Raw genomic sequence first — 15575 nt, 5'->3', positions numbered from 1 at the left:
TGTATACTAGGATGAGATATATTTTATTGCGTTTATAATTACAGTCGAAAACTTTACTGCAGCATCGCCTTTAACGACGCATTGTATATAGGGGAGAGTTCCCGAAGTTAGCCCGTTGCCTAAGTTGGACCTCCATCATATTTCGCTATGTGTCAGTAATTTAAATCTTCAAGCTGGTTCTGCTGGTGAGAAATGTCCTCAAGGACGCGTGACCAAACGGTGAGTTGGCTGTAGCCTGTGAAGCAGGAATAGTTACAGTTATTATGTTTTTTTCGTTTGTGTTATAAATGTTGTGCTACAAATCATAAGCCTCTGTTTACAGTACGAGTAAGTATACCAATTATCTACATTATATTTTTCAAGGGCCCTTCATTAGTTAATAGCTGCACTTCATAAAACTAGTGTTTAATTGTGTATGCTCGTGTAGCATCGTATTTTCTTACATGGGGTCCTGTTGCCGAAGATAAACCACTGCATGTTTTCTAATTTAGACCGGTCCATTTTAGGAAACCATTATAAAAATTAATATTTTATTGCACTTTTACAGTAAGCAATTAGGGGTTATTTTTTTAGGTTTCCAAGATGTCAAAGAGGGGAATGTGCGGGAGATGGACAGAAGATGAGTGGCATCATACAGAAACGGTGGCTATGGACTCAACGAGTGTGCCCGTGTATATGGAGTTATTAAAGCTACATTAAAGAGACATTCTGACAGTAAAAACTCTTACTCAAATGAAGCTGAAGCATTCGGAAGACATTAACTTTTTTCGGCTGATGTTGAAAATTATCGCAGACCACCTCGTCTTATTTGAATAGAGATTTTTCGGGTTTACTATCCACGACGTTCGTAAACTTGCATTCGAATTAGGAAATAAATACGAATTACCTCATAGTTTCAACAGAGAGAAGAAAATTGCGGGGAAAAATGGTTTTAATCATTTATGAGGCAAAATCCACACCTTTCACTCCGTCAGCCAGAAAGAACTTCCACGGTCCGAGCTAAGAGGTTTAAGAGGGATAATGTTAATAATTTCTTCGAAATTCTTGTGAAAATTGTCAATGAGATAGGAATTACAGCTAACAATGTATTCAATGTCGACGAATCTGGCTTTATAACGGTGCAAAAAGACAACAAAACGTCATCCCACAAAACGGCAAACACCAAGTGGGATTCATCACAACACTACAGTGGTTTGTGTCGCTGGAGCCTTGCTCTGCGAGGGCGTCTTTTCTGTTTGACCACTGAAGGGAGCGGTCACCTTCCAAGGTACGGGTCTTCTTGGCCCCACCATCCGGTAAGCACCGATTTTTTTTTAAACTTTTCAGGTATTCAGTTTCAGATGTAGTGTTTCATTTAATTTATCTTGCCGGAGCGTACCCGTGTTTCCTTCTGCTTCCAAATGTTATCATTATGACTTAGCCGTTTCGGTAAGTCATCTCACTTTGTTAAGAGATAGTTCCCGTTTGTTGTTTTGTAAATTAAAGGTTATACGCCTTTCGAAGTAATCTTTATAAGTAATTTTTTTTTCTCGGGACTATCTCATTCATTCCGCTTCATCGTGGATTATTCATCTTTAGGTCGGGTACCCTTTCTCAGAAGTGTTTTTTAGGGGGCTACCCACCGAAGATGCTCTGCTCCATGATTATACGTAAATATTTTTCTCCTTAGATGTATCTTTTCACTTTAGTTTAACGTTACCTTCCTTTTTTTTATTTCAAACTGTTTTGGGTTTTTAAAGGTAACGCCACGACAGTGGAACGTCATGTGTGATGTTCCGGTGTAAAAGAAATTTAATAACTAAATGCTACCCTCATGTAAACTGTAAATTGTAATCGTTGTTGAAATTATGCCGTCAGAATTTTAATGATATATTGGCTATTGTTTTATATATGAAATTGAATCTAAATTGTTAAGTAAAGTTTAGGATTACATTGACTTCGCTTCTTCAGTATTACCAATACCTTCCACCGCCTGGATATGGTTCCCAGACGCTTCCCGGTTATCCTTTCTTAATAGTCATGTTGGTTAAACTGTTTGTTTATTTTCTGTGATTAATGTGCTTGCAAATTTAGTTTCGTACATGTTGATATGCCTAGTGTACAGTACTTTTAGTGAAAGCATTACGGTAGCAAACATTTTCTCTTCATTAAACCTATTAATTGTAACCTTACCCTTTGGAGAGGTTGCGGAATGAATGAGATAGTCCCGAGAAAAAAAAATACTTATAAAGATTACTTCGAAAGGCGTATAACATTTAATTTACAAAACAACAAACGGGAACTATCTCTTAAAAAAGTGAGGTGACTTACCGAAACGGCTAAGTCATAATGATAACATTTGGAAGCAGAAGGAAACACGGGTACGCTCCGGCAAGATAAATTAAATGAAACACTACATCTGAAACTGAATACCTGAAAAGTTAAAAAAAAATAATCGGTGCTTACCGGATGGTGGGGCCTAGAAGACCCGTACCTTGGAAGGTGACCGCTCCCTTCAGTGGTCAAACAGAAAAGACGCCCTCGCAGAGCAAGGCTCCAGCGACAACGCTTCTCCCCGGAAATTATGAAATCTTACCACGGCCAATGAGCGTACGATGTTTTCCTTCACCTACCAATCACATTTCCTTTTATTTTCTCCAATAGGAGCGCAGAAAAAAACATTTAGGAAGCCTCTAGAAATTACGAAATTGATGCAACTTTACGAAACCGGAAATCTCCCACGCCGATGTGGCGCGTGTGGTACAGGATGCACCAGAATTACAATGACAATCAAATAATTTCAAAATCATATCGACTTCAAGCAAATTAAACAATTCCAAAATTCACATACAGAGGAGAAACCAAAACAAACAAATGAATAAATACTTTACATACACAATTCATCGCCGTCTTCCGAGTCCAAATAATCAAATCCCAATAATCACAACAGTTTGTACTGTCAATGTGAATGGATACTTTATCCCACCAATGATGATATTCAAGCATAAGAGGAAGCAGCAAGAACTTGATACTGGAGCACAACCAGACAGCGTGGTTGAAATCTCCGGCACTGATTACATAAAATGTGAGTTGTTTGCGTCGTCGCTCAAACACTTCATAAACTATCTAGAGACTATTGAGTACGCTCGTGATAAAGGTATTATCATGTTGCAGTTACCTGGGTATACAGCCACAGACTTCAACCCAGAGTCCTGCAGAGTGGCCCAGCCCATGAGCTGCTTCGGCAGTAGAATGCAATGGGCTTTGAAAGGCTCGAACATATGAAGCCCGTGACGTCATCGCACGGGCCGGTCTGGGCAAGCGCTCTGTCATTCGTACGCGGTGAGCCAAGGACAGTGCTGTGGTAGTTCTATGGGCTGACTGCTTCAATGTCTACAGTGCACTGCGTGTCAGCGGAGTGCGTTGCATTACGGTCGAGTGTTTTACAGTTTGACTTCTCCGTCTATCCTGTAATCGGAAACGAATGTGGACTGTAGTTCCAAAAAAAAAGACCATGGCAAAAAATCGTGAAGTAGAAAAAGAAGCAACAAACGAACTAAGAACCGCACAATACAAGATTTCTGTACCTGATCCTAAACTTAAAAGTCGTATTTGGTTGGTATTCAAGCCTGCAGTTGACGGTGATGGGAAAGGCGTAAATTTTGTGTGCTGTACGATCTTCGGTGAACTCTATGTACACACTAGCAGTAATTTACCCGCGGCTTCTCGCGTGGATTTCGTAATTTGATAAAAGTAATCGTTCCCCGGTACTGTACTAAGACATTATATGAAAATCCCTGAAGTATAAAACCTCACTGAAAAAATGAGTTTCATTTACCCCAGAAACTCTTTGTAAACCAAGTTTGTGGTATTGCCTTTTGGGGCTGAGATGACCATGCGACATCGTACACGTGAGAACGTCTTCTCTCAAGTAAAAAAAAAGATTTCTTTATTTTTTAAGGAGATTACAAATGCATATTTCCACATCTGTAACATCTTCAGGTTTTGAGATATAATATCCGCATAAAAAGATTTCAACCCCTTTAACAGCCCTCCCTCCACCCCCACCTACGTGGATTTTCCGAAAACAAAAAAGAGAGACATGTTGCTTTATTTTTAAAGGACATTCCAAGTACCAAGTTCCATGTCTGTAACATGTAAAGTTTTTGACATACACTGTAGATATACCGGTACTCATTTTAAAAATTCACCTGCTTTTTCAATTGTTTTCATTCCCTTAAGTGGTTTACCGAAGACAAAAAATACGTGTTTATTGATAAAGGAGCTGCCAAATACCAATTATCACGAACATCTTCAGTTAATTTTACCCCACAAACTTGAGTGATTATTTTTATTTTTAAAGGTGATTTAAATACCCATTTTCACGTCTGCAACATATTTAGGTTTTTTAGATATAAGTATCCTCATAAAAATAATTCAACTAATATCTCAGTCTTTTCATCCACCGTTAAGTGGATTTTCCAAAACCAAAAGAATACGTATTTCTTTCTTTTTAAAGGAGACTAAAAACACCAATTTATATGTCTGTAACAACTTCAGTTTTTGAGATATCAGTACCCAAATAAAATTAATTCAACCCCCCTTTTCAGTCCCCTTAACCCCCCGCCCCCGCGTTAAATGGTCTTTCAAAAAACAAAATAATACCTGTTTTTATTTTTAAAATATTAAAAATACCATATTCACATGTGTAACATGTTAAGTGTTTGAGATATACTGTAGATATGCTCATCTTAAAATATCACGCCAACCCACATTTCAGTCCTTTTAACCCCCCCTTCTACCCCCTTAAGTGTCTATTCCCAAAACAAAATAATACATGTCTCTATTTTTAAAGAGATTATAAATACCACTTCACATCTGTAACATATTAAGTTTTTGAGATATATTGTAGATACGCTCAGGGATTATGTGTACAAATTTTGGTTGGCAGCTGTGCCCTAACGTACACGCATAATCTCGCTGCAGTATAATTCCTGGAGCTGGCGTTGCCATGGTTACGGCAATTCATTTCCTTATCCGATTCCGAGAGCAGGAGTAGTGTGGTGCCAATATCCCTATAGCGGTAGGTTTTAGGGCCTTAAAACATGGTTTTCGGGCCCGTGGGGCTTACCGAGATTTGTTCTTTGAATTAAGGAGCTTAAAATGAGCTCAGTCTCGTCCTCGATATTTCGCCTATATAAGCCTATTATTTCTATATCTCCCCCATCACCCCCCCACGAATTGTTTTGAAAATAAAATACAGCCTATGTCCCTCAGAGATAATGTATATTTACATTAGTAAAAGGATTTTTGAAATCGGTTCGGTAGTTTCTGAGATTACCCTCCAGATATGCACAAACTAACAAAATCCGCGCTCTCTCTTTATTATATTAGTATAGATTAAAGTGTCGGACTGATTTTGTATTTTTATACGATGAACGAGGTGTGTTTTAATGACATGCATTCTAATGTTTCCGTGTCGTCAGACTCCACGACTATCCCACAACCTGCCAAAGTAATGAAGTTTTCTTCATGGACTGACGTTCATGATGCTCCTATTCCAACAGATGCAGTGGAAAGATATTTAAAGCAAAATTGTGGAATGGAAGAAGATATACATAGCGTCCTATTGGAGAACAAATGGACAAAACTATCCAAAATTTCACCAGATCGCTAAGAAAGTAATATGTATGCATGCATCAAGTTCAGCTTGCGAGAGAAATTTCAGTTCAGCGGGCTTTATTCTCAACGCACGACCGACGGTCTTGTACAACCGGAAAATGCTGATGCTCTTCTTTTCATTCACAGTAATTCCATTCCACCACCATTAACAATGACCAATAAACTACGCACACTAAGTAAAAGCTATGTTCAGGTTTGTTTTTGTTGTTGGCATACTGCACGTCATTTCTGTTTGTATTTTATTTTGAGGTAAACCCAAATGAAGTCCTATGAATATGCTTCGTGTTATTTAGATCCATTTTCAGTTAACTTGATGTCAATTGCAAACGAATATTAATTTATAATGAAAGTTTCTGTTTGTTTGCAATAATAATAATAATAATAATAATAATAATAATAATAATAATAATAATAATAATAATTATTATTATTATTATTATTATTATTATTATTATTATTATTATTATTATTATTATTATTATTATTGCAGTGCAGGAGAAATCTCTACCGTTTAGTTTCAAAATGCGATTAGCCTACTTTAAAATATGTTATTAGCGTACGGGAATTGGTAGAGTGAATGATCCGAATAGTAGTGCGACGTGAACATTTCGTTGTGCACGGCACACATGTTATTGTGGAGAAGTACTCAAGGTTATTCCACTGAGCCCGCCCCTGCCGTGGACTGCGGTGGGTTGTATGAGACCAATGCAGTGGGTCAGTACGCTGGCGCGTCAGAAGAGAACGGCACTGCACGGGCTGGGCTGCCGGAGCCCGTGGGTTTGAAGTGCTTCTCGATGGGCCTGGCTGCAGGACTCTGCTTCAACCACTTGATGTTTCGTTTCTTGCCCCTCTTCTATCGTATTTCATTCAAGTCCAGGACAAATGGCTACGTGAAATGTAGGAAAAACTATAACACATTTTCAGATATCTGGAATGTTGAACGAAGCTTATGGCCTAGCAGCATCTGTTGGGATATCTGACAGTGCCTTCCCCTCAGCAGGAATTTGGCCTGTGAATTAGAATGTGTTTTCTGATCATCATTTTTCACCAACATATCGCTTGAAAGATGATGAGAATTTGATAGAGAAGGTTACTTCTAGAAACAATAGGCCTAGTAGGGAGGAATCTTCTTCAGAAGACATAAGTGATGACGACTGCACGACACCTACAAAGCGATTCAAGAAGATTGTAAAGAAGGTGTCACCTTTTCCAAGTGCAATCAAGAAGCCTGCTCTTCGAGGTAGAGGAAGACCACAGAATGCCACTGTACTAACAAGTAGCCCTTATAAGCAACAATTAGAGCAATCGGAAGATCAGTTAAAGAAAAAAAACCTTGCTAAGACAGCTTTATTTTCCAAGGAGCAAAAGGAAAATGAGAGTGTTGGTAGGCTTAATTCAAGCTGGTTTTGTGTTTCGTGTAAGAATACAAAGGAAGATGATATGATTCTATGCGTAGACTGTAGATTATGGGTTCACACACAGAGTGCCAGTGTGAAGCCCAGCATGAAGAAATATTTCTCTTCAGACTGCAAATAGACGTTAAGATAACTTGCTATTCTTAATCTCAGCCTATAGAGAGGATGAGTATATTTCAGTCTATTTTTTAATTTATAGTTTGCTTGTTTACTAACTGTTTTACCATGTGGTATAACTTAAGCAACTGAAGGTCCAAATTAAGCAACCTCTTTCCTAATTCTGACAATTTACATATTTCTAAATTTTAAACTATATGCCTTTGAAGTATTTATTCAACGTGTAACAACACTTTATGAAAGTGTACAACATTTATATTATTTTACATTATACTTTACTTAAATTAAAAAATAATAAAGCCGTAGGGCAACAAAATAAAAAACCTTCCCCTAAGGGCGAAATCTAACGGTCCCGTCTAAATCATATATAAACACTGTGTTTAGGAAGTAGCTTAGTACGACGTCGCTTATTACGACATATCGTATATAACGACGTATTCTGATAACATTTTCGGAGAAATGTGTCAGCCTTAACGTCCAATGTTGATTTTTGTTTGTCCAGTTTTCAGGGATTGCTGCCAAGAATGTAACGCTTATTATTGTAGATTTCTGTCTGTTAAAAAGTCAAGGTTAGCATCGCTGCGAATATGTAAGCAAAGAAAAGGAAAATGTTTAATACTGAAGAAAAGTCACGGATTATATGGCGATTAGAAAATGGGGAAGCCAAGGAGAGCTTCGCGAAGGAATTGGATGTATCAGACTGAACGATTTATACAATTTAGGAGGGATAAAGATAAAAAACACTCTTTTCGAAGAACTTTAAAACTCAAGGAGGGCATATAATCTGAGTAGGAGAATATTGCAGAATCTTTACTTAGATGGTTTAAGTAGTAAACGACATTCTTTATGCTAGTGGCTTTAAATCGCACCGACATAGATAGGTCTTATGGCGATGATAGGATAGGAAAGGCTTAGGAGTTGGAAGGTAGCGGCCGTGGCCTTAATTAATGTACAGCCCCAGCATTTGCCTGGTGTGAAAATGGGTAACCACGGAAAACCATCTTCAGGGCTGCCGACAGTGGGATTCGAACCCACTATCTCCCGGATGCATAAACAACAAATAATGTGCCGATCTACGGACCTATTCTCCAAGAGAAATTGAATGAAATTCTTCGCAGTCCCATCGACAAATACTATGATGTAAATCAGGGCCTCTCAGGGTGCATACGCGTGGTGCATGCACTGTGCACGGTGCAAAAGACGACTTGGCTTGGTTGACCAGAGTGCCGACCCCCCCACTCCTCGATTTGGAGCAATAGCGCTTACTCTCTCTTTCCTCACGCCTGTCTCGCTCGCTCCGCCTGTCTCCCTCTGCCCCACTTGCGCCGTAGCGCTCCAAATCCGGGCTGACTTGAGCCGAGTATAGGCGAGTTGAGCCGAGCTTAGCCGAGTAGCCCAGAGACGAAGCGTTGATCCGAGCCATGCCGAGCAGCAGCGATGCACAGTGCACGGAGCTCTTGCGCCTCTATCTGCACGCGTGAGATTTTGGGCGTTTGAGAGGCCCTGATGTAAATTAACCATGTACCAGGTGTATGCATAAGTCCTTTCCGGTTTCACTAAGAGATGGCGCCACCGAACAGTACGCAGGGTATGAATTTGACACATACGTCAGTTTGTTCGTCTGACATTAACCTACCAACACACAAAAGTTGAGTCCGCCAAACATTAGCGTCTGTGTTGTGTCGTTCAGTGATCATATCGACGTTTGTGCCTGAAAAAGAACATTGGCGACACACATTTCTTTTTTCTTATTTAATAAAAATAAAAAGGCTGTGGAAAGTCATCGTTTGATGGTAGCATATGGTGAACGCACTCTATCGATTAGAACATGTTAAACATGGTTTCGACAGTATTTAAACGTCAAGATTTCAATGTGAAAGACAGTGCGCGCTCTGGTAACGGTATTGTATATTATAACTCTTGAAACTCGTCAAAACCGTTAATGCACAACACTATCGCCAACAAGTGATTAATTTAAATCACGCATTGATCTAAATACGACCGGAATGGGCCAGAAGACATGGCAAAGTAATTTTGTTACACGACAATGCGCCTTCTCACACAGCAAAACCAGCGAAAGACACCTTGAAATCCCCTGGATGAAATGTCCTTCCGCACCCGCCGTACTGCCCCGACCGGGCGCCGTCTGACTATCACCTCTTCGCATCAACAGGGCACGGCTCGCAGAGCAGCACTTCAGCAATTTCGAGTAAGTTTTGGAAAACGGCTCGACGAATGGTTTGCCGCAAGAGACAAGCAGTTTTTCTGAAAGATGGGCGAAGTGCGTAGATGCCGATGGCCAATATTTTGAATAAACAAAACATGAATTTCCCTTGAATATTACGTGTTTTCTTTACCACAAAACAGGAAAAATCTCATGCATACACCTGATAAGTGTGCAGCATAAACATACAGATATGAAATTTTTAGCAACAACAATCTAAAACCTGTTTGTGCGACTGTCGGCTATAAGGAGCGTTGATTTGCGGTCCCTTCGGGGTCATTATAACTGATTTCAACTGTATAATAAACATTCAATATTAACTACGCCTTTAGGGTCCCGAGTTCGATTCCCGGCCGGGTCGGGCTTTTTAACTTCGTCAGGTTAATTTCTCCGTCTCGTGGGATGGGTGTTTGTGTCAGAAACATTAAAAAATGTCAATTTATAATCAGAAACATACAAAATTGTAGCTGGCTAAATATTCGTTAAGACTGTAAGCAAAAATTAACAAAACTACGCCTTTAATAATAAACACGTTACATTACTTGAATGTGAATTTGATCCTTTGTAAGATCTGAGTTTGTAGGATGTTAAAGTTCAGTGGTAGGGATATAATCTTAGATTTAGATCACAGTCAGTACATGTGAGAATTTCTAGATGGAAGGTCACAAATCTGTCATTCGGTTTGGATGTAAAACCTATCACAGATATTTTCATGTATTTAAGAAATTGTGTTACGAGAAACTTCTATTACGCTCTCAGACTCAAAAGACTCTTACAGACACTTGAAGTGCGCCTGCGCTATGAGGTGAGTGCATTGTTTCTACATTGGTTGTTCCCCCTCCTGTCCCTTCCCCTTCCCTTCTCAATCGTAGTCTTGGTGGCTGGTTGTACCCAGCGTTTGGTTCTCATTATTATTTTGTCGCTCGCTAGAGCATCTATTTGGAGGTTCCTTTCGAACCCAAGATTTCTGGGCTGCGAACATCGGAGCGTAAGTCGTGAGTGAATGTTACATGTGTATATTGAGTGAAAGGTTAATGCTTGTGGCCGCGAATGGGTGTGTAATTGGGTTTGAGTTGTACTTGCGTGTGTGCTGTGCTGTGTGGATGTGCAGGGTTCGTAGCCCAGGGGCCTATGGCCAGTTGAAGGCCGCTTCTTTTTCTTTAATGTTAACGTTTAATATTACATTCTAGTACTACTTGTTTTTTCTGTATATTTCCTGGGAGTAATAGATCTTCTGTTCTATCTTGCATGTACTAGTCCAATAGTAGTGTACTGGTTTACTTTTGAAAGAGTGCTTCAGTTATAATGTTGTAAATATGTTACTACTGAATAAAAGACGGATAAATTTACAGATGGAACGCTCCCTAACCTCGGTCCACCTAGCTTCCTCTTTGGGCATTTTCGTATTTTCTTAGGCCCTTATGCTAGCACCTTCTCAAACCGTAGGTATCGCAGGGCAAATACTAAGATAAAACTAAAGAGTTGTTGGCTTGTTTTGTGAATACATATTTTGTTTATTCCCCATGAACGTCAAGTGATGAGGTGACAGTCTGTCTGCCCATGAGTGTATCGTTGTGCTGCCGCACGCCTCATTAGAGGAACCTCCCTCTCGATCACGTCGTGCCTCGTGAATAAGAGCCGACGGGTCCGCTTAATACTCCATTGAAATGGAGCGCCAAGGGGCTGCTAACGAGGAAGGCATGGATCCGGCAATTATCTCTCATGATGACGATATCTACCAGCCGTTAATGACATCATACAGCCCAGGTTATATTAAAAATATAGGATTTCCCTGCTTTGTGTGGTTCATTTGAAACATGACATTAATAAATGTTTCAAATGTTTCAGATTCAAACACAGTTTGCATCGTCTATGAGATATCAAAGTGACATCAGGAGTACTTCAAGGTTCTGTGATCGGTCCCCTGCTGTACCTCGCATTTGTGCTCACTCTTTCTGGTTGTGTAACCGCACACGTGGTGCAATATGTACTATAAAATTTATCTGTGTGGCCTTCCGTGAATTGGCTAAGCATAAAAGGAAATACATGTAAATATATGAGGATAATTAGATCAATAAAATGCCCAGAGAACAGGTATGTATTAAATGTGAATGTAATTTCGCAATGAGAAAATATTGAACTTTTTAGGAATAATTGTTTCTAGATGTTTGAAATGGAACCCGCTGACCGGGGAGGCAAGGCGAAAAGCGATGAAAATCATTGGAAAAAGCCATGTATGGACCATGCCTTGAAAATCTCGGAAACAATTATAAAAGTTACAAAATGGGAAGTCATTGGCCTTATGATTGGCGCTAGAGGGACAATTCCTAAAGAGACGCTAAACTCCTTAAGAATAAACAAAATCCCGAACACTATTAACCAGAATATAGCGGACAAAGCGTTGAAAAATTTCATTGGCGATCGTTAGACACCAGTTGTACTTCCTAACCTGAAGCACCATGTAATGGATTGTCATTTTAAAATAAAATATGAAAGAGACAATCTGCCTGATGGTGGCAATTGTAATCTTGAATTATGACTCAAGCCCTGCTTAATCCAAACATCATATAAAAATAAATGTTATTCATATGAACTGATTAGGAGGCCGATCTTTCGATTGCCTAATTGGGGCGGCTATCAGGTGGATTTTCTCTCTTCCCATCTTCATTCGGCTAACCTCCCCTGAATAGAAACCATTGCCAAAAGAACCGATCTTCCCTCAATTTGACTCGATTCGCCGCCTTTCTTTGCGCTTTCGCTCTTTCCGTAGAGGTGTTCATCTTGCCTCTTCATTTGCCCGTACCACCTACCAATCTGGTTATACTACTACTGCTCCACAGGTCTCTGGAATGAACTACCACATTAAATAGAAGTCTTGCCTCTAACGCAATTCACAAAAAATGTAAAAAAAAGATGTAAACCTCTGTGTGTAAATAGACGGATGTAAAAGGGGGTATAAAGTGTTGTCGAGCGAAAGAATTACTGAAAGAGTGTAAATATGTGAATAATGTAATTATTAAGGAAGGATTTTTATGTGCTAAAAATGTGAAAAATATTTATCTTGTATCTGCTGAAAAACTTTTAAGTATGTGATAACAAATTAAAATTAGCTTCAATATCACATAACCACTCGCGCTCAAGAAGTAAATAAGTATAACGTTTTGTATTATACCCTTCAGGGCACATCTATACTGCAGGATCATACCTACCTGCTCATCTTCTCTTGCATACGGGCACCAGCTCAGCTGCAGTCGGCAGAAGTGGTCGATAGTTGGGTTCTTATGACGAGACGATCATGGGGAACTCATACACTACATTAAACTACGAAATGAGGAACACTTTCGCTGTGATCAGAATTTTGAGCATAAGTTTGTATTCATAACTCAAATTATTTACAATGATTGCACCTGGAGTGCCCAAATAAGTGCGCCAAAGGCTCACATCTACAAATTAAAAGGAAAACAAAGAAAATACAATCTGGATAATGACGTTATGCTGAAGTTTGTCGATCTGTGAACCAAGAAAGACCGGATGTGTTCCCCCACATGGAAACTGCATCCCTATGTCTGCGACATAAAATGATATAATGGTAGAATTAAGGATACCCGCAGAGATTACCGTTATAATGAAAATTTCCTCCCATACCGGGATATTTCTCTACATAAAAATTAGCAGCACAATAAGTAATAAAAATAAACTCAGATAACCTAAGTAGTATAATTGGACAGTTCTGCCGCCTCCTCCGCCGCCCGCGGTGCGGGAAATTTGAATTTTGGCGGGAAATTTGAATTTTGGCGCGAGATTTGAATTTTGGCGCGAGATTTGAATTTGTAAACAAAGCCACGTGCTTTTTGACAGCTGTCATCGACAACAACGCATCGCTAACCTCACTGCTGCCATCTTGACGGACCTAAACCTCACTAGTGCCAACTTAACCCAACTAGCATGAGGTAAACAAAGCCACGTGCTTTTTGACAGCCACGTGCTTTTTGACAGATTTGTAAACAAAGCCACGTGCTTTTTGACAGACAACAACGCATCGCTAACCTCAGTACTGCCATCTTGACGGGCCTAAACCTCAGTAGTGCCAACTTAACCTAACTAATGTGAGGTAAACAAAGCCACGTGTTTTTTGACAGCCACGTGCTTTCTGACAGATTTGTAAACACAGCCACGTGCTTTTTGACAGACAACAACGCATCGCTAACCTCAGTACTGCCATCTTGACGGGCCTAAACCTTAGTGGTACCAACTTAACCTAACTAGCGCGTGGTAAACAAAGCCACGTGCTTTTTTGACAGCTGTCATCCGCCATCTTTAAACCACAGAGCACTGCGCTGCCCTCTTTCATCACCTGTCATCGGTAGTGCTGCCATCTTGGCGGGCCTAAACCTTAGTGCTACCAACTTAACCTCACTAGCTCGAGATAAACAAAGCCACGTGCTTTTTTGACAGCTGTCATCCGCCATCTTTGAGCACTGTGCTGCCCTCTTTAGATGCGCCATCTTTGAGCACCGTGCTGCCCTCTTTAGCTACTTACCTTTGACAGTTGTTATCCGCCATCTTGCATCCGAAACCTCAGTGCTGCACTCTATGTAGTGACGGCAAATTCCACGTGCACTTGTTTGGAAACAAAGCCACGTGCAGCTGTCATCCGCCATCTTTGAGCATCGTGCTGCCCTCTTTAGCTACTTACCTTTGAAATGTGGTACATCATCCGCCATCTTGCATCCGAAACCTCAGTGCTGCACTCTATGGAGTGACGGCAAATTCCACGTGCTCTTGTTTGGAAACAAAGCCACGTGCAGCTGTCATCCGCCATCTTTGAGCATCGTGCTGCCCTCTTTAGCTACTTACCTTTGAAATGTGGTACATCATCCGCCATCTTGCATCCGAAACCTCAGTGCTGCACTCTATGTAGTGACGGCAAATTCCACGTGCTCTTGTTTGGAAACAAAGCCACGTGCAGCTGTCATCCGCCATCTTTGAGCATCGTGCTGCCCTCTTTAGCTACTTACCTTTGAAATGTGGTACGTCATCCGCCATCTTGCAACCGAAACCTCAGTGCTGCCCGGTGGCGGTAAATTCCACGTGCTCTACAAAGCCACGTGCAGCTGTCATCCGCCATCTTGCATCACAAACCTCAGTGCTACACTCTATGTGGTGGCGGCAAATTCTAAATGCTTTACAAACCTATACCCCTTTTTTTACAGCTATCATCCGCCATCTTTAATCACCGTGCTGCCCGGTGGCGATAAATTCCACATGCTTTACAAACCCATGTGCTTTTCTGACAGCTGTTATCCGCCATCTTTAATCACCGTGCTGCCCGGTGGCGGTAAATCCCACGTGCTCTTGTTTGGAAACAAAGCTTTTAATCCAGAGAGAACAGTACTGCCCCGGTAGCGGCAAATTCCACGTGCTTTACAAACTCACGCGCAGCTGTCATCAGCCTAGCAATTCTCTTTCTATATAATAATTTCGTGTGGCTATTTCTAGCCAAGTGCAGTCCTAGTCTTGTTACATCAGGAAGGGTAACTGGCTAAATCCTGGTCTTTCAGCGTCAGGAAGGGCAACCGGTCGAAAACCACAGTGTAAGAGGCTAGATACTGCCAGTTTTGCGTCAGGAAGGACAACTCAACAAATACTTGCGATTTGAAATCTTAGTCAGGAAGGGCATCCGGCTGTAAAACAATAGTTCGTGATTTACAATCTAAGCTAGCTGTAAATCCCCCGATTCTCGACAGATTCTTAATCCGAGTTGTCAGGAAGGGCAACCGGTCGAAAACCATAGTGTATGATGTAAGAGGCTAGATACTGCCAGTTTTGCATTAGGAAGGGCGACTCAACAAATTCTTGCGATTTTAAAAATCTTAGTCAGGAAGGGCATCCGGCAGTAAAACAATAGTTCGCGATTTAAAATCTAAGAAGTGCATCTAGCTGTAAATCCCCGATTCTCGACAGATTCTTAATCCGAGTTGTCAGGAAGGGCAACTGGTCGAAAACAATAGTGTATGATGTAAGAAGCTAGATACCGCCAGTTTTGCGTCAGGAACGGTAACTCAACAAATTTTTGCGATTTTAAAAATCTTAGTCAGGAAGGGCATCCGGCAGTAAAACAATAGTTCGCGATTTAAAATCTAAGAAGTGCATCTAGC

Source organism: Anabrus simplex, chromosome 4 (genome assembly GCF_040414725.1).
Source record: "Anabrus simplex isolate iqAnaSimp1 chromosome 4, ASM4041472v1, whole genome shotgun sequence".
Classification (NCBI taxonomy): Eukaryota; Metazoa; Arthropoda; class Insecta; order Orthoptera; family Tettigoniidae; genus Anabrus; species Anabrus simplex.
The sequence above is the reverse complement of the archived record's forward strand: the minus strand, read 5'-3'. Positions refer to the sequence as shown.